The sequence below is a fragment of the Arvicanthis niloticus genome, chromosome 21 (genome assembly GCF_011762505.2).
Source record: "Arvicanthis niloticus isolate mArvNil1 chromosome 21, mArvNil1.pat.X, whole genome shotgun sequence".
Classification (NCBI taxonomy): Eukaryota; Metazoa; Chordata; class Mammalia; order Rodentia; family Muridae; genus Arvicanthis; species Arvicanthis niloticus.
In genome coordinates this window covers 45,875,419-45,900,903 of record NC_047678.1, presented here as the reverse complement: position 1 = coordinate 45,900,903, position 25,485 = coordinate 45,875,419, and positions in this window count along the sequence as shown.

The following is a 25,485-nucleotide window of genomic DNA, read 5'->3' as shown; positions in this document are numbered from 1 at the left end:
TATGCTGCTCCAAATCCTCATAAGAACACATTCTTATCACTATCCCTTTCCTGTTGATATTCTTGGGGAGGCTGGCAAGTGGGAACCAATCGAGACGAGCCACCATAACTAAATTTTCTTCCCAGCAGCATAACTTTGAACACTGTCACCTGCTTTTGAGCACAGTGACAGATAACTGACTCGACTTTCTGTGAGCATCAGTGGAATTTTCTCAATTGCATTTAAGATGCCTCTCTTTGTTTACACAATGCCTTTGTGAAACTAATCTCATCCCATCTCACCCTACTCAGTGAAGTAAAAACATTTGTAGGTGTGAAAAAGCAAAACTGTAGGGACATTTATTGACATTCACATGAAAGGTTACTAAGAAATACTGAAAGTCAAACTCATCACACAAGTTTTCATTCCTACTACACAACTCATGATACATACGTGTGTTCTTTCCTCTGGCAACAAATCAGAAGTTCCCTGAATATCAGTATAAAAGTAGCAAAATTAAGAACAGGAGAGGTTCCTCAAATCAGATCGGTATCACAGTGGCCTGCCTATGACACTCATGGCTATACTTTCACTCGCTTCTTTCAAGTTTTGTTCTCTGAAAGAAAACCACAAAGTTCCAAGGGCATTTGTCTGGCCCCGTGCCGCCAGCACCCTTCAGAGCATATCGACTGAACATGGTCCCCTTTGACCTCAGTGTCTGGAACATAATTTGACACTGTTTTACCACCTGCAAAACACCTGAAGTCTGAAGGGCTCCAACCTCTGCAGTACACAGCAGGTGTACTGCTCGGATATTCGTTTAATGAGCACACCAGATGGTGTCCAGGGAGTCTGCGGACAATAGGAGAACCTTCCCCATTCAGTCTGATCAGAATTTTTTATACAAAAAAAAAAAAAAAAAAAAAAAAAAACACTTCTATTTTCTTCTTATACTTTCCTATAAACTCATATAGTGTTATTAGTATATTGAGCCATTAAAATTTCCAAAAGCTTTTTATTCAAAAGCCCCTTCATGCCTGTGTAGTCTTGTGACTGTGTGCTTTATCTCAACTAGATTTTAAACAACCCAAGTTAAATTTAGTATGATAGTGATTGAACACTATGAGCCAAATCCTGGTCAAAATCTTGATGGAAGATCACAGGGAGAAATCTTCCGCATAAGACTTCTTTGTCTGCAAGCCTGTTTTCTCTATCCTCCTTCCTCTTCTTCCTGCTCTTCCTGTCTGTCCTTCCTCTCTTTCCCCACTGAAGCACACATGATAAAGCAAGATGGCAGCTGTGTGCATGCCAGGAAGAAAGACTGGTAGCAGAACCGAGCTTTCACCTGGATCTTGGACTGCAGTACTGTAAAAAAACACATTTCTGTTGTTTAAGTCACTCAGTCTGTGATATGCTGTTCGGAAGTGTGAGCCGACCACCACTACTGTTCACATAAGCAGCTATTTCTGATAGGCAACTCAGTTCCATTGACCTACTTGTTGGCTCTGAGAGTAGCATCACCCTGTTTTAACAATCATAGCTACATTACAAGTCTCGAATGTAGGATTCTACGTCCTTAAACTTTGATGGTCTTTTTCCGAGTTCTTTCACTAGTCTAGAATTTTTTGGATTTAAATATAAATCTTATGCATATGCCTAATTATAAAAGAACAGCCAAGTGAAAAAAAATTGTTAGGAAGCAGGATTCAAACAGTGAGAAACCAAACTAATTTTTGAAGGTGATTCATAAAACACAATTATAAGATAAATTCTTTAGAAAAATTACAATTCTGTTACTTTCTTTGTACCCTTTAAGGTAATTCTCAGAGCTAAGTGTGGTGGTACATATGGATGCTCCTAGCTCTGAGAGGCTGAAACAGGGTGACAGTGAGTTCCAGGTCAGGCTGGGCTGTATAGACAGATACTGTTTCAAAACCAAAAAGATAGTTTCCAAGTTACTCTCTCAACTGAATCAATTTCTTACAAGTTAATTGTCAAGGAAAATGATTAGGGCCCCCTAAAGTTTCAGCAGTAGAATTTGACTTGGAAGTAGGTATTATTTTTTGAAGTAGCTTGATTGCGGTTGATTTTATATGAAGTATTTTGACAATAAAATACACTGTCATATTAACATTTTACATACTTCACCGAGAGCATGTTCACCCAGTAACTGGTGTACTTAAAAACATCCAATTTTCCAATAGTCATATATATATATTAAAAAACTATATTCTAACATGTGCATGTTAATTTATATTTCTAACCAATAGGCTAGAGGGATTTCTATTTCACATACCTCTGGGAGTATAGCTGAAAAGCATACAAGCAACCAGTCATGGCAGCCCATGCTTATAATCCTGGTAACTGAGACGTTCCTTAGGAGGATCGTGAGTTTGAGGGAGGCCAGTTGGGGCTACATAGCAAGACATTGTTTCAAAGCAAAGAAGGAAAGCAAAATACAATGTCACAGTGAGACTTTCTTTTCTTTTAGTAAGTTTGTTTGTTTTTTTTCTGTTAATCAAAAACCTTATATGAGGAGTCTAGACTTAGATTTAGATATGTGTGTGCGTCTCTCTCTCTCTCTCTCTCTCTCTCTCTCTCTCTCTCTCTCTCTGTGTGTGTGTGTGTGTGTGATGGTGGGTGGGGAAAAACAGAGCAATGAAAACATGTGTCATGAAAGGAGGATGAGCCTGTTTGAGAAGAGGAAGGGAGCCACTGAAAATGGCATAATGATGGGAAAGGAGGGTAAATCAGAAGAGTAAACCATGACATACTTGTATAAAAATGCTCTAATGAAGTCCAGTACTTTGTATGCCAACTTAAAACATTAATAAAAAAAAAACAAAAAATAAAACAAAGAAAAAAAATCTCACCAGAGATATTGTCCAATCTCCCAACCACCTTTGTTTATCAAGGTTCAGTTGTCCACAAAGATGTTATAATTATGGAATTCAGGGGCTTTTTTTTTTTTTAAATAAGAGTAAGGAAAGATAATAGAAGAAAATAAAATATTGTAATTTTTCTTGTGTACAGCCCATTAGGTTTCTTCTTCTATAATTAGAATAATGCAGCATGAGTTCCTCGAGTTTCTGTGAATGGGTGACAACCATGATCCACGGCACACAATTACAGCATCTTTAAAATTGTACACACGGGACTGATGGAAGCCAAAGGAGGAATCTGATATTTTGAGTCATTTCATGAACAGTGACAGCAAAGGTGGCTCAGGAAGACAGGAGTCGTGGAAACCCCAACCTTCAGAGGTGTTTCCTGTAATTTCCCTCTGGAATGCTTGCTTCCAAGGAGGCCGTGAGTCCCACACTTTGTGTCTTTGGATCCTTAAATTTAATTTCTTAGAAGTCAGAATGTAATTGACTACTTGCAGGGTGTGTGTATGATCTCTGGGCCAGTGTCTACGGCTCTGGAAACAGAATTAGCACGGCAGGTTTCCTCCTTGATGATGTGCTTTTGGATCAGGCTTTCCTCTGGAGTGGAACTCACAGTGAGCCCACTCTTGACAATAGCTATTCCTCCAGGTCACATTCCTTCTGTCCCAGACATGCATGGTTGGCCAAGAAAGACACAGCCATCTCTAAGGTCATTAGCTCCCTGGGTAAGGCTAGAGCAGTCTGCTTGTAATCCTCAGAGCATCTCACCACCGATGTGAGTACCTCACTGTACAGAGTGTTCCAACTGATGGAGTTCCGTTATTCAAACCCCATCACATTTATTGTTTGTACAGTTTGCTCATTAGCTTATTATTTTTTATAAAAAATAAATTTATATTTTACATGTATGTTTTGTCTGTATGTGTGTCTGTATAGCAGATGCATGCAGTGCCCATAGAGACCAGAAGAGGGCATGTGGTCCCCTGGAACTAGAGTTAAAGATATTTTTAGTTGACATGTAAGTGCTGAGAATCAAACTCAGGTCCTCTGGAAGAGCAGCCAGTGCTTTTAATTGCCGAGCCTTCTCCGGCCAGATCCGCTTTTCTATAATAAATACTTGCTTACTTGGGAGGAAAAGCACAGATCCACAAAACAACTTCAGTGTTTTCTGCTCAGATTACATATTGAATGTGGGGGAAAAGTCTGTACAAATAAAAGAAGACATTGTTGCTTAAGGATTTGTTGTAGGAAAGAAAAAAAATAATAATTTGAAATGCAAGTTTCCCAGAATTGTCCATGCTTTCAGACCTGTACTCTAGAGTTTATTTTTATAATGTTTTAAAGTTGTGGAAAGTTCAATTAGCTTATTTTTAATCACCAGGAAATTAAGATTCTGGGAATCCATAGAGCTAATAATTAATAGAGATTACATCAAGTTCTGCACTTATGAATGAAAGGGAAACTTGGGAAGGGAAGAAACATCCACAAGGTGCATTTTTTGGGGGATTTTGTAACTATATTGTCAGTAAAGAAGTGGTATAACAAGAAGGGACATGACATTCTGATCATTTCTATATAGGTTCTACTTCCTACTAGCAATAGCAAAACAAACAAACAAACAAACAAACAATCCCTTTGTCCTTTAACATGATTTCTTGTAGGAAATACTTGATTCCTTTTAGGAAAAGCACAGATCCTCAAAATAATCTCGAACTGTTTTTTTGTTCATATTCTGTTTTGAATATGGCAAAAAATCTGTACAAATAAACTAAGTTGTTGCTTAAGGCTTTGTTATACAGAAGATAAGAAAAACTGAAATGCAAGCTTCTCAGAACTGTCCATCCTTGCAAGCCTGTACTTTAAGGTTTATTCTGTAATGTTTTAAAGTTGTGGAGAGCTCAACGTACATGCAGCACAATTTTCCTGTGTATCTATTTCATCTCAACAGTAAGGGGACAAAAAAGTCATAGTGATGACAACTGAGCAGTGTCTACTGAGAGTCAGTGGTAATTAGGTCAAGAGTTAATGACATAAAAATGAGGATAAATTCTTTAAATGTGGAGTGCCTTTGTTTTACTCCCTTCTGCATACTCAGTGTTTAGAACAGGAGAGATGCTATTGAGAATGGGCCCCTTTCCTCATTGTTGGCTTGACATCAGATGTCTTGTTTCCCTGGTAACATGAAGAAGGAATACACCAACTTTGCCTTTCCTTAGTATTCAAAATACCACATTACTTCTCCAAACCCTTAACAAGTCCTCAAGTGAATCTGAGACCCTGGGGGTGCACTCTTAGCCAAGTGATTAGTAAATCCAGCTGGATTAATTTCTTTTTTTAAAAAAAAGATTTATTTTTATGTGTATGAGTGTTTCGTCTACCAACATGTAAATGGTGTCAGACATACTGGAACTGGCCTTAGAGACAGTTGCTTGTCACCCTGTGGGTGATAGGAATCAAACCCAAGAGGGCTTTGTTAAAATCTATTAAGTGGAAACTACTCTCTCCTACCGCTGCTCCTAGTAGAGACAGGACATTCTGATCATTTCGAAGACTGGAATGTTGCGCACTCTTGTTCCCCACTTACGAGTTAATCCAGGGCTGGAGAGAAGGCTCAAGAGTTAACACTTGTTGCTCTGTAAGCACCTTGGTTTGGTTCCCATCACCCACATGGTGGTGGTGTCTCTAACTCCAGTTCCAGCGTATCTGGCACCTTCTTCCCACCTCTGCACACATCACCTGCGCTTGCATATAGGTAAGTAAAATATTCATATACATAAAAATAATTTTTTTAAAAAAAGAAATAACCCAACTGGATTTACTAATCACTTGGCTAAGAGTGTACCTCCAGGGACTGGGATTCACTTGAAGACATGTTAAACATGTGGAGGAATAATTATCCCCTCAAGAAGGTAATGCACTTATTCTTTCTACAATCCCTTTCTTCAAACAACTACCTAGAGAGCTTCCCTCATGGCAGCATTGCTAACACTTTTTTGCAGATGCTCTGAGCTTTCTCATGCCTTCTAAGCACCCACATCTTCCGTATGTCTCCTCATCTCCCTTACTAACACGTCGGTTTTCTTTACCCTAATTCAAAAGGAGTTTCTCTCTTCTGCTGTTCTATCCTTCTCCAGAGCTGCTGAGATATGAAGCTGCCCTGTTCTTTTCTCTCACCCTAGTAAAATTGTCCTTGAGTTTAAGTTCTTTAACAAGTGAGACTAAGAGCGCAAAGGGGGGGGGACCCCAAAGTCTTCTATTAACACAGTAGGAAAGAAATTTAGTTTGTGGTTGTCATCCTAGGATAAGAGAGAAACAAGCATTCTAAACCCTGGTTTGGATGCCAACAATAACTGTAGAAGTATACAGGGAAGAAACAGAATGGGGAAAGGGACACATAGAGCATCCAGTGCTAGCTATGATTGACTCACACATAGCATCCAGTGCTAGCTATGATTGAGTTACACAGAGCTTCCAGTGCTAGCTATGATTGACTTACACATAGCATCCAGTGCTAGCTATGATTGAGTTACACATAGCTTCCAGTGCTAGCTATGATTGACTTACACATAGCATCCAGTGCTAGCTATGATTGAGTTACACATAGCTTCCAGTGCTAGCTATGATTGACTTATGCATAGCATCCAGTGCTAGCTATGATTGAGTTACACATAGCATCCAGTGCTAGCTATGATTGAATTACAGATAGCTTCCAGTGCTAGCTATGATTGAATTACAGATAGCTTCCAGTGCTAGCTATGATTGAATCACACATAGCATCCAGTGCTAGCTATGATTGAGTTTGACTACTCACTCTCTCAGATGTGTTTTTTGAGGGTTTGTTGGACCTGGAAGCATTCATCTTTGCATGAAGAAGTAGCTGTGGCTCTGATTTGAGATAATTATCATCTGGGCTTCCCCTCTTTGAACTTGAAATAAGCCAGGAAGGAGAAAGGACTTAAAGGAAGAGTAAATCTGAGAAACACAGTGCAGTTAGGACCATGATTGGGCCCACAGCCAGCTCCCTGATTATAAAGGATCCCTTGTTACAAGGGCACTGTGACTTGGATAGCTATTGGTATCCACTAAACTTATGTTGAGACAAATGCTTTGCTTCATGCAGTATTGCTCAAAGAAATGTTACTCAACAGCAAAATGGTCTTGAAATTATAAAATATTAATGTATTAAGGGATAAAAGCATGGCTTGAAGTATATTCATCGTTCTGTGTCGCTTTATCCAAAACAATGAAGAGAAACCATTTAAAGTGAGCTAGAGCGAAAAGCAAATTTTCACCCCCAGTTCTTTATATACCCTCTGCCAGGTTGCTTTGCTTCAGGGCCTGGTTATTAATATCTCAGACGGTTTTCTTTCGAGATAGTGATCTTATTACAAACGCTTGGTATTTCGATTTGGTGAAGCATAAGCTATAAAATTTTTTTAGTGTGAAAATAATGAGAGCTCTCACTGGGTTGTGGTAGGATTAAGTACAATGATCCCTTCTTAATAGGAAAGCACCAAAACAGAAAGGATAAAAGACGAATCCTTTTGGATGGACTGGTTGGAGGGAAAGCCTTCCCACTTTGGTAGAGCGCCTATCTCAAAACAGAGTTGGGAGATTTAAAATATAAACCTTACTGTTTATGAACTAGTCAGCTGATTTGGGTGGGAGAGATGGATGTAACACAGCACATCCAGTCTTGTCGAACTCTAGCACCTCAAGGTGAGACAGTTGCATTTACTTACAAGTATTCGTGCTCTTAATTATACACAAATGAAGATTACTTTTTATTAAGGAAGAACATCTCCCAAGGCTGCCTTCCAAATGGGACTGTCTCCATTGTTGCCTGAAGAGGAGGAAATGTGTCTTTAGTGGAGACACAGTGATTTGTGTTTAAATAAAAAAAGAGAGAAAACCCACACAAGGCTGTATAATAAAACTCGTGCGGCAGACAGTGCGATCATTACAGGAAGTGGCAGTTGCTTTCCATCCTCAGTTTCAGTAAAGGTAAGATAAACTTGTTTTGAACGTGTTCTTAATTTAGTAGCGGCAGTAACGGGAAATGATAGTGTCTTGGGGTGCAACAGCAGTTCCCGCTATGAGGAACCTTACATAACCTCCAACTTCACATGTTATAATAGGCGTTACATTACCTCTTGAGTCTCAGAATGGGATGTTCTTACTAGAAGATGGCTTGGGCTCACTAAATTTGAGATTTGGGGCACGGAAGATCTCCTGTGCAATTTTGAGAGAAGAAAAGAAACAGGAAGGCAGAAAATGCAGCAAGGTAACACTGAGCATGAAGTCCTCTTGCAGACACTTGTTTGAGGCAACTTCTCTTCCAGGTAACTTGTCACACTACAAACCTATCGCTTCTGAGGTTGTCCTACCTTGTTGAGGCCCACACTGCCTGGCTTTGGCACCACTGTGTCCCACCCGAGCTGCTGCTCCAGTCTGCGGGTCAGGGTCTAGCAAGAGAGAGAGAGGGGAAAGAAGGGGAAGAGACTCGAAGAATGGAGATAAGACAGGGTGTGTAGTCAAGTCTCATTTACTGTCTCTTCCTCTTATTGTCTCTTCCCTTATTGTGTCCCTTATTGCAAGGAAATCCTGGGTATTTATAAGCACAAGCAGGGGAACACAGTTGAAGACACTTTACCACATGCACCATGCAGCTGGGGTCACTAAACAGCTAAACAAGCTATGTGGGATAAACAAGATGTTTGTCAGAGTGTGCTCAGCTGTTGTAGGCTGTTGAAAACAAGTCTCTTGTCAGGGTATATGGCTCGAGATGGCTGCAAAGTTGATAGCTGCTTTCTGCTAGAAGTCAGCTCCCAACACTACCTTGGAGTCTTGATTGACTTACAGGTTTTGCCTGGCTTTAAGAACATAGGGGTACCTGGGAAATGGTGGATTAGGGATTACTTTAGAAGTGTAGACTAGGACCCTGAATCTTGGGTCTGCATGGAGCCTAAAGGTAATTACTAATGAGTTTGTTTAAATATCTCACTGATAAGATGGTATGGTTTTAGTGGTAGAGCACTTGCCTAGTATGCAGGAGGCCTGGGTTCAATTCCTAGCGTTGAAAAAAAAAAAAAAAAAAAAAACCAACATGAAGTTTTAATTTTCAGTTCCAGCTCCAGAACTAAACTAACCATTAAGCAAAGTATCACCCAACACATCCTAAATTCCTTTCATTGTTTTATAGTAAGTCAATCAAAAAGCAGGCTTGGAAGGGATAAGTCAACAATTCAGTATAAAATAACAACAACAATAACAACAAATGTGACGTTTAAGATAAATTCACAAGGCAGGCAAGCAAGCAAGCAAGCAAACAAACAAAACAAATTAATCTTTTACCATAATGAACTCAGAATCCATGGACAATGAAAATAATTATTATAAAAAGCCTTGAAGCTTAAGGATGGTGAGAGGGCTGCATATGAACAATGATAAAATATGAGGAAGGATTAGAGGCATTTCAGAATACTCTCCTGAGGTCTCATTAGAGCTCACAGAGCCGTTATTCTTCTTAGCTCTTGGAAATAAGTAATAGACACAGAACCAGCACAACTGAGTCTGGAATACTTTCACAGAAAAACAACAAAACATCGTTCATGCTTACAGAGATTCCAGACAGCTTCTGTAGCCTAATTTGGTCTTTTTGACCAAAAGGAAGGGCTTGTTCTCCTGACTCTGAAATGATTTCACATGCTAAAATATATTCTGTGTAGTAGGTATTGTTACTTGCTGGAGGTTGTCCCCCAGCCCCCCACCCCCGCCCCCAACCTGTGAACGTTTTGAGAAAGATGGCTAAGAATTCACCTTCAGAATGGAGGTGGCGGCTGCTGAGTGCATGGAGGTAAAGGAATGCGTATGTGTGCGTCAGAAGAAGGCCAGAATTGGGAGACTCTGAGAGCCAACAGGTGCAATGTCTGAAAGCATCTCACTTCCATCTCTATACTTTCCTGTTATTTATCCTTCTTCCTAAATTGTGTTGTACTGTGGAATCATTTTTGAGAGAGAAGTTTCTTTTGTCAAATACATGGCTTTTAGTACAAATCAAGACTATTTCCAAGTCCTTCCAAGAAGGAAATACATGATTTTATACTATATATTATATCATAATAGGAGTCACAAGTAAGAGCGAGGCTCTGTCGACAGTATGGAGAAAAGTCCTTTATCAGCAGCTCTGGGTCCTTAACAATAATCTCTAGTGAGAGGTTTGTATTATAGGAGAGCATATGTTTTCTCCCTTTTCTGTGTTTCTGTATTATCTGGAGTAACCATCAGAACCATGAAGAATTAATGTATTGCATTGTGTTGAAATAGCGTAGTGGCTTTGTAAAAAAAAAACATTCCTTTTTTTCCTGCCTTATAAAATTGTAGAAATAAAAGTGTCATTGTATTATTTATAAGCATGTCTATTTTACTTTTAGGTTTTGACAGTGTGAAAACTTTAAAAGTTTTGAGTTTTACTCAGTCTCTGCCTCATGGCTTCTGCTGTATCTATTTTATAGTGGCTGAGATTTGTATACCAAAGACCCAAATGTTTCTTCTTTTCTCCTCCTCCTCCTTCTACTACTTGAAAATAGATTCTTCTCTCATCTAATACATCCAGACCACAATTTCTCCTCCCTTCGCTCCTCCCATCTTCCCCTCTTCCTCCCTTCTCCCCCAGGTCTACTGCCCCTCTGCTCTGTCTTCCTTCTGAAAAGAGCGGGCCTCCAAAGACAATAGCCAAACACAACAAAACAGTACAACAAGAAAAGGTGAAAGACCAAAGCCTTCACACAGAGCCTGGTCAAGACAACCCAACAAGAAGTAACCCAAGAGTAAGCATAGGAGTCAGACACACCTGCTGAGTTAGGAAACACCATGTTAACAGCCACAGCATATATGCAGAGGACCTGGTACACACCCCTGCAGTGTGAGCCTGTATGGACCCTGCTTAGTTGGTTCAGTGGGCAGTGTTCTCCTAGGGTGCTCCATCTCTTCTGACTCCTATTATCTTCCCTCCCTGCTTCAGTAGAATTCCTTCAGCTCCAAGGGAAGGGACCCAAAGGGGACTCTCTGCATAACGTTTGGCTGTGGGTCTCTGCATCCTCTCCCTTCTGCTGCCAGAGGAAGCTTCTCCAATTAAAAAATGGGGTACAGATCTAAACAGAGAATTTTCAATAGAGGGATCTCAAATGGCCAAGGAACACTTAAAGAAAATACAAATTGTAACTACTTTGAGATCCCATCCTGCACCTGTCAGAATGGCTAAGATCAAAGATACAAGTGACAGCTCATGCTGGTGAGGATGTGGAGCAAGGGAACCCTCCTTTGTTGTTTGTGGGAGTGCAAACTTGTACAGCCACTGTGTGAATCAATATGGCACTTCCTCAGAAAATTAGGAATTGGTGTACCTCAAGACCCAGCTATCTCACTCTTGGACACACACCCAAAGGGTACTCAATCCTACCACAAGGACACTTGTTCAAATATGTTCATAGCTATTATTCATAATAGCCAGAATATGAAAACAACATAGACATCCTTCAACAGAAGAATGGATAAAGAAAATATAGTACATTTACACAATGGAACATTATTCAGCTGTTAAGAAAATGACATTATGTAATTTTCAGGCAAATGGAACTAGGAAAAGTCATCCTGAGTGAGGTAACCCAGACACAGAAAGACAATATAGTATGTATCCATTTGTAAGCATATCATCAGACTGTCTTTTACCCGCCAGCTTCTGAATAATGACACAGAGATTTATTGTTATTTATTAAAGCTTAGGCCTTATAGGCTTGTTTCCAACTAGCTTGTATAGCTCAAGTAACCTCATATATACTAGTCCATGTTTGTCATGTGGCCTGTTACCCCCAACTCACTTCTGGTGAGTCCTGCTTTCTTTGTGTCTGTGTATTCAGCTCTCTGCTGTGCAGAAACCAACATTTGAATACAAAGACAACTTTACACAATGCATAAGGAGATCATACCAATGTAAGTGTATATTAGCCATTAAGTAAATAATAACCAAAATATAATATGTAGACCCAGAGAGGTTAGGTGAAAGAGAGGGCTCTGGGGGAACACATGGATCTTCCAAAGAAGAGGAAATAGAATAGATTTTGTGAATGGACTGGGGGTGGGTGAGAATGGGAGCAGGAAGGATAGAGGGAGAGAGGGCAGGGAAAGACTGCTGGACTTGGGGGACATTTTCCAGAGAGTGTGGGAATGTAGTGCAATGGAAACTTTCTGGTATCTATGAGGATAATCCCAGTGAGGTCTTCTAGTAATGGAGGTTACAGATCTGAACTTGCAATCACTTGTAGCCAAGCAAAACTCTCAGTGGTGGGCCTGGGTTACATTCCGTTGAGTTGCTGGCTGAGGGGAACCCTTGGAGATCCCCCCAAAACCTAGGCTGATGCTAGCACAGAGGGTTTCTTTCCACAACAACCACACAGCTCATTGAACACAGAGAGGTGGAGCTGGTGCCTGCACAGAGCCTTTACCCCTTTGTTCTAGTATCTTTATTCAGGAAGGTCCCCTGTAGGCTACTGAAAGTGAAACTTGGATGTCAACTGAGAAACAAAACATTTGACCTACAATCTATCTTGCCTACAAGATACACTAGGGCAATGGTAGTACACAATTTGTTGGAGTAACCAACCAATATCTGATTTAACTTGAGATCTACTCTGTAGGACGAACAGTGGTGGCCACCTCTGCATAAATGCTGGGGACTGCACAGCTGCAAAAGCAACTCCTGCAGGAGGACCTAATTGAAGACTGCCTGAGAGATCAAGGATTGCTGACAAAGACAATGCTAGCCAACTGGGAACTGCTATTTAGAAGAGATGCTTTCTTGAGACCAATGGGGCACTGGTGGAGGGTATTAACAGAGCTTGCAGCAGCATTCAGATGAGCTTGCTGTGATGTTTCTCACCTGCTCTTGATGTCTGTGTTGTTGACTCTGTGCCACCTCACCTCCAACCACCAAGGGCATATAGGGTTGGTCAATGAGTAGTCTAGGGAACAGGCAGCACTATTCCACAAGAGGGATCACATATCTGACATTGTATGGATGGCTACAAACTGGAGACTGGATAGCCCAGAGACCTAGGGTAGAACCAAGCACAACTGGTCTTTAAAAAAAAATTAATAAAATGATTCTTAATGATATTCTGTTACACTCACAATCAGTTCACAATCAGTGCCTTATCCAGTTGTTGCTTTCTTGATTTCTCTTTGGAAGCAAAAACATTCAATCTATAATGACATATCAAAAATACTTAAGCTTACTTTCCCAATATGGTTATGACTGCTATGAAATATTGGATGATTGGAATTTTTTAATATTCTGTGCAGCCAAGAAAAGGATAATGCAGGCTTGCCCAGCATTTCTCTTTGTCAATTTATTTCTTAAATTCATCGTTGGCTTTTCCTCTGGTTTTGAGTTAATTTTTCTTTGGTTTTTCAAAATAGGGCTTCTCTGTGTAGTGTCAGATGTCTGGAACTCACTCTGTAGATCGAGGTGCCTTTGAACTGAGAGATCCACCTGCATCTGTATTTATACTCCAGTGTAAAAGTAATACAGTCACATAACATGGATCACTGTCTCTCTGTCTTTGTCTTTGTCTCTTGGTGTGATTATTTCCAATGGGAATATCAGAAAACTTTAAAAAAGAATTTGAAAGCATGCTGTCTTAGGGTTTTTCTGCTGTGAACAGACACCATGATCAAGGCAACTCATATAAGGATAACATTTAATTGGGGCTGGGTTATAGGTTCAGAGGTTCAGTCTATTATCATTAAGGCAAGAACATGACAGCATCCAGGTAGGCATGGTGCAGGCAGAGCTGAGAGTTCTACATCTTCATCTGAAGGCTGCTAGCGGAAGGCTAGCTTCCAGTCAGCTAGGATGAGGGTATTACAACCAACACCCGCAGTGACACACCTACTCCAACAAGGCCACACCTATTTCAACAAGGGTACACCTCCTATTAGTGCCACTCCCTGAGCCAGCATATACAAATCATCACACATGCTTTTCTCACTACTTGTAGATAGTCTGTGTTAGTATCATGGCTTCAAGTCTATTAATTCATACATGGACTCCAAGTTGAACCACCTTGTCTGTGGGTTCCATATTTTCTGCTTCAACCAATGATGGATTAAACATATTGGGAAAAAATTATGTACAGATAATTTTCCTGTTATTAGTCCCTAAACAATACAGTATAATATTCATTTACTTCACACTATGTATTATAAATTCATAATATATTATATTATTATACCAATAGTATAGAAATGGCCAAGGGCATGAGAAAGTGTGCATACATGACATATTCATCTGATGCCATTCTGAAAGAGAATTGAACATCCACAGATTTTGGCATGGGTAGGGTTCCTGAAGTGAATCTCCATAGTTTTTGATCAAGAACCATATTTTTGTTAGTCATAGAAATATAAAAATGCATATGATTTTAAATGAGAGGTAGTTTGAACACTTCACTTGTTCCAAAATTTTTGTTCCAAAGTCTTTGTCAAAAAGCCCAAGAAGCATTGGATAATCACAGTGGACCCGCAGAAATATGGAGAGTGAACCACGGTTGCCTTAAGACATTGCATTTTATGGGTATGCTACATAGCAACCAGACCTAATATTAGTTACATGTATTCTCAGGCTCACAAAATGTTTATAAATGTAAATTCAGTGGCTTCAGAATATTTCATTAGTACAGTACTTTGAATATGTTTGGCCCATGGGAAGTGGCACTATTAGTAGATGTATCTTGTTGGAGGAAGTGCGTCACTGTGGGGGTGGGCTTTGAGGTCCTATGCTAAAGCTCTGTCCAGTGTGGATGGGACTCTCCTCCTGGCTACCTGAAGAAGTCAGTCTCTCCTGATTGCTTTTGGATCAAGCTGTAGATTTCTTGGCTGCTCCATTAGCATGTCTGCCTGTTTCTTGCTGTGTTGTTAATGGATTAAACCTCTGAACCTGTAAGCCAGCCCCAATTAAATGTTGTCCCTTATAAGAGTTGCCTTGGTCACGGTGTCTCTTCACAGCAGTGAAATGCTAATGAAACTAAGACAGGTAGATACACTAAAGATTGTCATTTTTTTTATTGTCAGACACTAAAGAGGTTAATATTTCCTATCATGAATGCCATGAAATAATATTTTATGCATAACTATGAGACTAGGAATTCCCAACCCCAGTCTTGTAGCCCAGGCTTGCCTTGGCCTTGAACTCCAGATCTTCTATTTGCCTCCCAAGTGTTAGGATTACAGCATCTTGTGGAGGTAACTTGGCATTCTGGGCAAAAAACAAACAAACAAACAACAACAACAACAACAAAACAAACAAAAAGAAGAATGGAAACCTTTGTAAAGGTTTCCATTTGTGAAGGTTTCTAAATTGTTTTCTCTTTTTATTTGTTTAAATTAAAAACACTTACTTTTATTTATGTGTGCGTGTATGTGTCTGCACATGTGTCTCTGAGGAGTCCAGCAGAGGGCATCAGATTCTCTGGAGCTGGATTTATAGGTAGTGGTGATCTTTTAGAGGAGGGTGCTGGGAACCAAACATAGGTTCTCAGAAAGGAGCAAGTGCTTTGAGCCACCTCTTCAAGCCCTCTAAATTGTTTTCTATGATATGTGTCTAACTAGCTTTGCTTTAGACAGCTAGAGCAGGAGTTTCACTGCAACCTCTTTAGCTCTGAAAATGAGCATTGTAGAAACAACAGAATAAATATGGGTCAACAATAAAACTAAGTTATATTTTTGGGTATATATATATATATATATATCTCCAAAATGTATCTTAATTAATATATAAATATATTACACATGTACATATTAAATATATATATATATGTATACACACACACATATATATATATATAATACACATTTGGAAAAATTCACCTTAGTTGATTTTTTTAGCATATTTATAAATTTGCACAACTATTGGTGCTACCCAAGCTCAGAAAGCTTTTATTGCCATCCCAAAGAAACCTTGGATCACTACAGTTTGCACCTGCCTCCTACTTCCTATTACTGGTAAGTTACATGTGTGCCTATTGGATGGATTGCACATAGGTGAGACCATACACTATGCAGCATCCTGTATTTTGTTGTTTTTACCTAGCATAATGTGGTAGTTGTTTGAATAGGTATGGCTCCCCATAGACTCATGTGTTTGCATGCTTGGCCCATGGAGAGTGCCACTATTAGGAGGTGTGACCTTGTTGGAGGAAGTGTGTCGCCATGAGGGCAGGCTTTGAGGTCTCCTATGTCCAAGCTATGCTCAATATGGGACCCAATCCCCTTCTGCTTGTCTGTGGATCAAGATGTAGAACTCTTGGGTCCTCCAGCACCATGTCTGCCTACGAGCTGCCATGCTTCCCACCATGATGGTAATGGACTGAACCTCTGAAACTGTAAGCCAGCACCAATTAAATGTTTTTCTTTTTACTAGTTGCCTTGGTTATTGCATCTCTTCATAGCAATAAAACCTTAATTAAGACACATCATGTCCCAACATTCATCTATTGTGTATATCAGCACTTTGTGCCTTTGATCTGAAAACCAAGAACTTTTAATTTAGTAGATAAAATGGTATTCCATTTTACACTGCATTTTTTTTTTGTGAGGTTAACAATTTAATAACCCCTTTCTAGTTTGTCGTTCTTGATCATTAAACTTGGGATATCAGGAGCCAGCAATATAGTTTATTGGGTAAAGGTATTTGCTGCCAAGTCTGAGTTCAATCCCTAGTACTGACATGGTAGAAAAAGAGAACCAACTCCTGTAGTGTAGCTGCCTGCAACTACGGTTACTGGGTTCTCCTGAGACGAAGCCTGGGAATTAACGGGAATGGAGGGCGAGAGAAACGTGGGGCCAAGACAAAGTATTCTGATCAAGGCCTGAAGTTTAATAATTTGCTTTCACATATAAAGGGGAAGCCCCCCCACCCCCCAGAGTCTCTTCTCGGTTCATCCCAGGGGCTGGGTAAGGAGATGGCAGTCTGAAAGGTGTCAAGGCTAGCTCAGCAGGCAGTCCATTCTTCTTAGCTCAAGTAGCAGGCTCCAAGGCACCAAGGCTGGACCTGTGCATCTCAGGTCCTACTATTGCTTGATCTATTGTGGTAAATGACTTGCAGGCCTTCTCAGGCCTGGGGGAAGGGCACACTGTAGTGACACTCTGATGTTCATATGTGTGTCATGGCATATGTGACCACCTCACCCCCCCCCCCCCAGCTGCACAAAAATGAGCAAATCTAATACAAATGTACTGTTAACATCTTTTTTTGAGAGGTCTCTCTGAGTGCTTTGCTTTTAAGGATGAACATTTTATTAAGAGTTATTGTTTCTCCTTTAATTCTGTTTTGATTTATATAGCCTGAAATTTTATTAATTCCTTGAGAATTTCCTACTAACTAGAAAATTTGCATCCATTCGTATGTATGTCGGCTTGCTTTTGTTATTTCTTCTGCCATTGCATTGACTTGTTCCTGTGATACAGCATTTAATAATTACAAAGGAGACAATAGAATTTAATTCCTAAAAGCGGCCTGGCTGCTTTCAAAGTTTTGTCCCTTTTGCTTCTCCTTGTTGCTTGTGGGTTTCTTTCCGGAACTTACTCTGTGTAATTTGTGTTTTGAGCTGTATGCTGAAGTTTTCTTTGTAGTCCAGTCATGATCTGTGTTTGTGAACATTTGATTTATAGAAGCATTTTCCATGGCTGGGTTACAGAGTTCATATATATTAATGTAATTTTGTTATATGGTTCAATTCTTCTATGCCCTTCTTTTTTCCTTATTGAATTGGGCTGTCATAGATTGATAGTGGTGTGTTAAAATATCTCATGATCGAATAACTGTCGTTTCTACTTCCATTTTTAAAGGTTTTTTACTTTATGAAGTTTGATGTCATATCATTTCAGTGCCAGAGATTCTTGCCATTGTCTCATTCATTCCTCCAGTCTTTCATTTACATTTATAAGTTTCAGTAGAAACAAAAGCACAGTTATCTTTGTCATGCTCATGGAGTTGTGGCTAAATACACCAGGAGATGTCACAGTACACTAACAGGAGCAGGGGACTGAGGGAAGCTTAAACTAGGATGATGGAGGTAGGGATTATCTTCTGTGGTAGTTTGAATAGGAATAGCTGTCTTAGTAGACTTGTATTTGAATGCTTGGCCCATGGTGGGTGGCACTATTAGGAGGTGTGGCCTAGTTGGGGAAAGTGTATAATTATATAATTTCTTCCTTCCTTTCTTTCCCTCCAAGCCTTTCCATATGCCCTTCCTTGCTCTCTTTCAAATCCATGGGCTCTTTTTTTTTTTCATTAGTTGTCATTATAAATGCACAAATACAATGTTCTCAGTTTGTATAATGTCACTCCCAGGAGACTGTGGTCTTATTCAGCTATGCCTAGGTAGTCATATTGGTAAGGTCTGTAGTAGCTTTTGGCATTCCTTGGAGTTACCATCTTACTGCAAACCCCCCAATCCTACAATCTTTTGCCTTTCTCTTCCACAATGATCCCTGAGTCTTAAGTATGGAAGTTGAATTGTAGGTATATCCCTTTGTTGGAAATCTGCTCCACCTTTGTTGGCATTCCTTCTATGCTTCCCCCAGCAGTTACCTAGCAACAGTCAGGTAGGCCTGGCTTGCTATAAAAGGGACTGTTTGGCTCTTCCTCACTTCCTGCCTCTTTTCTCTCTCAACCTTTCTGATCCCCTTCCCTTTCTCTCCCCTTCCCTCCTTCTCTCTCCACGTGCTTTGGCAGGCCTCTCCTCTCCTCTCCTCTCCTCTCCTCTCCTCTCCTCTCCTCTCCTCTCCTCTCCTCTCCTCTCCTCTCCTCTCCTCTCCTCTATCTCGCTCTCTCTCTCTGTCCTTCTCTGTCCCCTCTCTTTCTCTGCTTCTACTCTCTTCTCAACCTTCCTTCCCATGGCCCCAAATAAACCCTATTCTATACTAGGCTGGTACTTGGGAGGAGGGATGCCTCAGCATAGGCCCACTGAGGTATCCCTTCCCACAGTATGGTGTTCACCACACCATACTGTGCTGAACAAAACATACTCCCTGTGTCTTTATAAAACAACAGTTATGTATTTTGATTAGTTGTGTTTTCTGTTAAGCCATAAATATTAAATGATGAGCTATAAATATTAAATATATATTGCTGGTTTAGGAAAGTGACACTTGTAGCTTCTCCTCCAAGATGCACAACTTTGCTAACCCTGGTTAGTTGGCTAGGTTTCCAATGCTGTGTATGATTCTTTTCTGGTTGCACAGGCCTTGAGCCCATCAGAGAGTGTCACTGCTGCACCCTTAGGGTTATTGTGCCACGCTGGTCATTGTTGTGATTCATAGGCATCCCAGCTGGGTAGGACTCTTGGTTGCTTTCTTCCTTTGGAAGATGTCCTGGCACCTTCTGGTGCCAGTCCTCATGGAGGAGGCACTCTGGTGAGTTCTAGCTCAGGGGACTCTGTAGACTATTTCTGAAGGTCATGATGTCTTTAGCAACAGGAAATTAGCTTCCATCTCTGGGGATGGGATGGAAATCAAGGATAATAGCAAGAGCCTATAATGTTTTGGGAATCTCTTTAAAAACCCTGACCAAAAGCTCACAAGAGGGCTCTCCTGCTTGGTATTGGGGTTATTGTTAGATAGCCTTTAGGTCTTAGAGGGGACATTGTCAACCCAGGTTAGAAAATTTCATTTAAACTATATATTTGTATATATACACAGTTATGTATATTATATCTTCTCAGATATCCTTACTGTCATTCTACCCTCTTCTCTCCTGTACTTATATCTCTCACACCTCCTTAATGAAAGCATCCCAGTTTTCCCCATTTGCCTCATCACATCACTGGTGCCTGGCTATTCCTCTCTCTATCCCTCTTCAACCTGAACCCTAACAATGGTCTCCTTTTCTTCATCTGAGCTACCTCACTCAATCAGTTCTATCATTTACTTGCAAAGTTTATGATTTAATTTTTCTTTACAACTGAATTTAGTATTCCATACCACATTTTCACTATTCATTCATTGGGTGAAAGAAATCTCGGTTGTTTCTGTTTCCTGGCAGCAGTGATGAGCGTGTTTCTGTAGAGTAGGATGTGGAATCCTTTGGGCATACGCCCAGAGTGGCTGAACTCTGTTTGCGATCCCACCAACAGTGAATGAGGGCTCCCTTTTCCCACATCCATCTGGCACTTGTCAGAGATGTTTTGTTGATCTTTGTCACTTTTACTGGAGTAAGATGAAATCTCAGAGTAGTTTTGATTTGCATTTCCCTAGTTACTGGGAATGATGGACATTTTTTGACATTTTTTTTTAGTTATTTTTTTTCGTCTTTTGAGAATTCTTTGTTCAGGTTCCAGGCCCATTTTTCTTTTTAATGTGTCATTTTCTTTATTCTATCTTTTTTTTTTTTGAGCTCTTTTATATTCTGGATATTAACACTCAGTTAGATGTATAGGTGGCAAAGATTCTGCTCCATTCTGGTGGCTTCTCTTTACCCAGCTGGCCATTCCTTTAACTATACAGGTGCTTTCTTAGTTTTATGACGTCCTATTTGTCAGTTGTTGACCTTAATTCTCCAACAAATGGGATCCTATTCAGAAAGTCCTTTTTTTTTTATTTTTAATTAGTAATTTTATTTATTTACATTTCAAATGTTATCCCCTTCCCAGTTTCCCCTCCACCTCCTCCTGCCTCTATGAGGGTGCTCCCCCCACCCGCCCACCCACTCCTGCCTCAGCGCCCAAGCATTCCCCTACCCTGGATCATCGAGTATCCACAGGATAAAGGGGCTCTCCTCCCAGTTATCCTGCTAAGGCAGTGCTCTGCTACATATGCAGCTGGAGCCATGGGTCCCTCCATGTGTACTCTTTGGTTGACGGCTTAGTCCCTGGGAGCTCTGGAGGGTCTGCTTGGTTGATATTGTTATTCTTCCTATGGGGTTGCAAACCCTTCAGCTCCTACAGTCCTTGCCCTAACTTCTCTACTGGGGTCTCTGCACTCAGTTTGATGTTTGGCTGCGTACATCTGCACCTGTACTGGTCAGGTTCAAGCAGAGCCTCTCAGGGGACAGCTATGCCCCACCTAGGGATTCATTCCATCTGTAGGCACCAAACCCAGAAAGTCCTTTCTTAACTCTGTAGCATGTACAGCACTGCTTGAGTTTTCTTCTGGCAGTTTCAGGTTTCACATTTAAATTTTTGATCCATTTGGAGTTAGTTTTTATGCAAGGTGATAGGTACAGGTCTGACTTCATTCTTTTGTATGTGGACCTCCAGTTTTCCCACGGCCATAATATTTGAAGATACTTTCTTTTCCCCAAGGGATATTCTAATCTTTATCATTTGATTCAATGGCTGAAGATACATATATTTATGATTGGGATACTATTCTATTAGTTTAAATGACTGTTTGTGCCAGTACTATCAGTAGTGTATTATCTTAATTATTGTGGCTCCATAGTATATCTTGGGATCTGGAACAGTAATCTCTCCAGCATGTTTTCTATTCCCCTTCAGTATTGTTTTACTATCTGGGGTTTTTGTGTTTTCATGTGTACTTTATTACAATATCCATCTGTCTGTCTGTCTGTCTATCTAATCTATCTATCTATCTATCTATCTATCTATCTATCTATCTATCTATCTATCTATGAGTGAGATTGGGATTGCACTGATAGCTTTTGGTAGAATGGTCATCTTCCTAATTTTAATTCTACTACTCCATGAGCACTGGATGTCTTTGCATTTTCTGGTGATTTTATCTCTTTCTTTGGAGGTTTAAAGTTTCCATTGTAGAGATTCCTCAGTTCCTTGGTTAGGTTTATTCCTAGACGTATTATTTTCTTTGAGGTTATTATCAATGGAAATATGTCCATGCTTGTTTCCCCTGTATGTTTGTTGTTGGTGTATAGGAAAAAGCTATTCATTTGTACAACTTGCTTCGATATCTTGCCACATTGTTGGATTTGATCATTGTTTCTTGACATTTTATAATAGAATTTCTGGGATTTCAAATGTTTAATTTTGTGTTATCTGCAAATAGGAATAGTTGCTTATTTGTAATTCGTTTAATTTTCCTTTCTTGACTTATTGCTCCAGCTAGTGCTTCAAGCACGATATTGAGAAGGGGTGGGGATATTGGACATCCCTGTCTCATTTCCGACTTCAATGTTTGCCTTATGTTTTCCTTCATTTAGAAAGATGTTTTCTGTGGGTTTATCATATAAAATTTTGTGCTATAGAGATCTGCTCTTCCACTTTCTATATTCTCCAGGACTTTTATCATGAAGGCCCATTGTATTTTATCAAAGGCCTTTTCTCCATCCAAGATAACCATACAATTTTTTGCTTTACGTCAACTTATGTTGTTTGTTACATTTATTGACTTGCATATGTTGATTTACCCCTGCACTTCATGGGTAAAGGCAACTTGGTCATGGTGGATAATCTTTTTATTTTTAGTTAAACAAATTGAGATTATACTATAATTATAAGGTCTCTCACTTTCCTTTCCTCCTTCCAAACTGATCTGTATACTGCTCCCTGCTCTCTTTCAAATTCATTGCCTCTTTCTGACTAATTTTATTGAATGCACATAATATATATATATATATATATATATATATATATATATATATATATTTTCCTAAATATAACCTGCTCAGCCTGTATGATGTTTCTTGTACGTGTGTTTTCAGGGCTGACATTTTGGTATTGGGTAACCAGTTTGTGTGCCCTCCCCTGGGGGAAGACTATTTCTCCCACTGTCAGCCTTGCTTATTTACCTGTTGAGTTTTCCATGGGGTTGAATCCTTATGAACTTTTTCTTGTTCAGTGAGGTATGCCATCCTTGGTGACATCCTTGTCCAGCTCATATTTGGGCAGTCACGTTGGTGGGACTTTATTGATGTATGTGTGTACTATGTTTGAAAGTATCTTACTGAGAAATTTAAAATCTTTGTTCATCAGGGATATTATATTGGTCTAGTTTCTCCTTCTCCTTGTCCTTCTCCTTCTCCTTCTTTTCCTCCTCCTCTTCCTCTTCCTCCTCCTCCTCCCGTTGTTGTTCTTGTATCTTAACCTTATTTTGGTGTTAGAGTGATACTGGATTCATGGAGGGAAGTTAGAAGTACTCCTTGCTGTTTCTATTATTTTTTAAAAAATATTTTTAAGAAGAATTGTCTGTAGGTCTTTGAAAGTATGGCAGAATTCTGCTGTTCATCTATCTGTCCATGGACTTTTGAGTTGGAAGTCTTTTCATTTCTTTCATCTTCTCATTTTTTTATGAGTCTGTTTAGGTTCATGACTTCTTCCTTGTTTAATTTTGATGGTTTTTGTGAATCTAGAAATCTATCCATTTCTTTTAGGTTTTCCAGTGTACAGTCTTTGAAAGTATTCTCTTATGGTAGTCTGAATTTCTTTTGTGTCTGTTGAAAGGTTTCTCTATTCACTTCTGGTTCTGTTTTTGGTCCTTCTCTTTCTTTCTTTTGGTTAATTGAGCCAAGGGTTGTTCATCTTGTTTTGTCAGAGAACCAGCTTTTGGATCTGTTGATTATTTGTATTGTTTTCTTTGTTTCTAATTCATTGATTTTTTTCTCTGATTTTTACTTCTTGCAGTCAACTGTGTTTGGAATTTTTTCCCACATATTTGAGTTGCATTAAGTCATCCCTCCCCCTCTTTTTAAAATGTAGGCATTTAAAGCTATAAATATCCCTTGTGGGACCACTTCCAACATGTCCTGGAGGTTTTCTTGTGTTGAGGTTTTGTCTTCACTTACTTCCAGGAAAGTTTTTATTTCTTTCCTGATTTTTTGTTCCACTCATCATTCAGTAATGAGATATTTAATCTCCATGAGTTTGTCTATTTACTAGAGATTTGTTTGCTGTCAATTTGAATTTTTATTGCATTGTGGTCAGATAGGATACAAGGAGTTATTTCAGTCTTTTTGAATTTGTAAAAATTTGTTCTGTGTTTCAGGATGTGGTCTATTTTACAGAAGCTTCCTTGTACTACTGAGTAGCATGTGCATTCTTTGGTGGTTGGGTAAAAATTCTGTAGATATCTGTTAAGCCCATTTGATATATGATGCCAATTAATTCTGATATTCCTCTGTTTATTTTTGTACAGATGACTTGTCTATTAGAGAAAGTCAGGTATTGAAGTTACCTACGATTACTAGATTGATATTCATCTATGTCTTTTAACCCACTAATACTTTTTTTAAAAAATGAAATTGTGTGGGCCAGAGTTTGGTGCATACCTGTTTAGGTTAGTAATGTCTTCTTGGTTATCTGTTCCATTGTTTAGAATGGAGTTTTCCTCTTTATCTCTTCTGATTAGTTTTCAGTTTCCATTGAGAAATCAGCTGTTGTTCTGATAAGTTTTCCCTTATATCTGAGTTGTGGGTTTTTTTTTTTTTTTTTTTTTTTTTTTGCAGCTCTTAATATCTTTTATTTGTTCTGTAAACTTAGTGCTTTAGTTATGACAGGCCATAAGGGGTTTCTTTTCTTACTTGTCTAGTGCTTCTTGTATCTGTATGGTTACACACACACACACACACACACACACACACACACACACACAGAGTTATACATATTATATATGTATGTATACATACATTCACACATATGCAGTTTTATACTTGCATTTTATATCTCAGATGTTTTTCTCCTGAAGTTCTTTCTCTTTAATTAATTTCATGGAGCTGTTTCTTTATGTCTTTAAACTCTTTGAATTCTTTGATGAAGTTTACGAGTATTCTTTTAAACTGTGTGTCCTGGGGTTCTTCCAGATAATTCTCATTGACAGACATTTCAACAGAACTGGCTGGTTTCTGTGGGGAGATACTGGCTGGATCTTTCACATTATCTGTATTTTTGTGATGAGATATCAGCATGTGAACTTATTTTGTTAGTTTTGAGTCTGATACAGACAGAGCAGGTTGGGGCAGAAGAGAGAGAGAGAGGATGTGTAAGCAGGTTTAGCCTGGGGGTTGGAAATGACTTAGGTGGACAGGGTTGGACAAGGTTCTTGACTAGTGTGCAGAATGTGTCTTCTGGTCCGAGTCTGGAGTGTGGGTATAGATCTGCTATATAGAGGTTTTGACAGACATGCTATGGGTTGCTATGGGTTGGTGGCAGAAACAGCTCAGTGAAATGAGCAACGGCAAAAGCCTAGAGCTTTATTCCCCAGGCATGTGTGGCTAGGCCTGGCCAGGGCATTGGATGTGGGACCTGTATTAGAGCTGGAGGGTTGAGGAGGGTATGTAGAGGGGAGGCTTAGGAAGACTCATGGCACTAGACCTTGGAGAATGATGAGCAGAACCTGGCTGTGCAGAGAAGCTGGAATGGCGTGGGCGCTTTATATTTCTTTCAATAATTTCCTTGAGCAAGAATAGCCCTAAACACAATAAAATCAGATTCTAGCTGCTTCCTTTGCAGGGATAGTGTCTGAGGTCACTATTTGGTTCTCATTCTGCCCTTAGAAGGGCTCCCTGGTGCCTTCTTACTTTCTAATTCTCTCCTGAACATCACTGGTCTCAGTCTTGGTTATGTCACTGTTAAAACTATAAACTTGACCA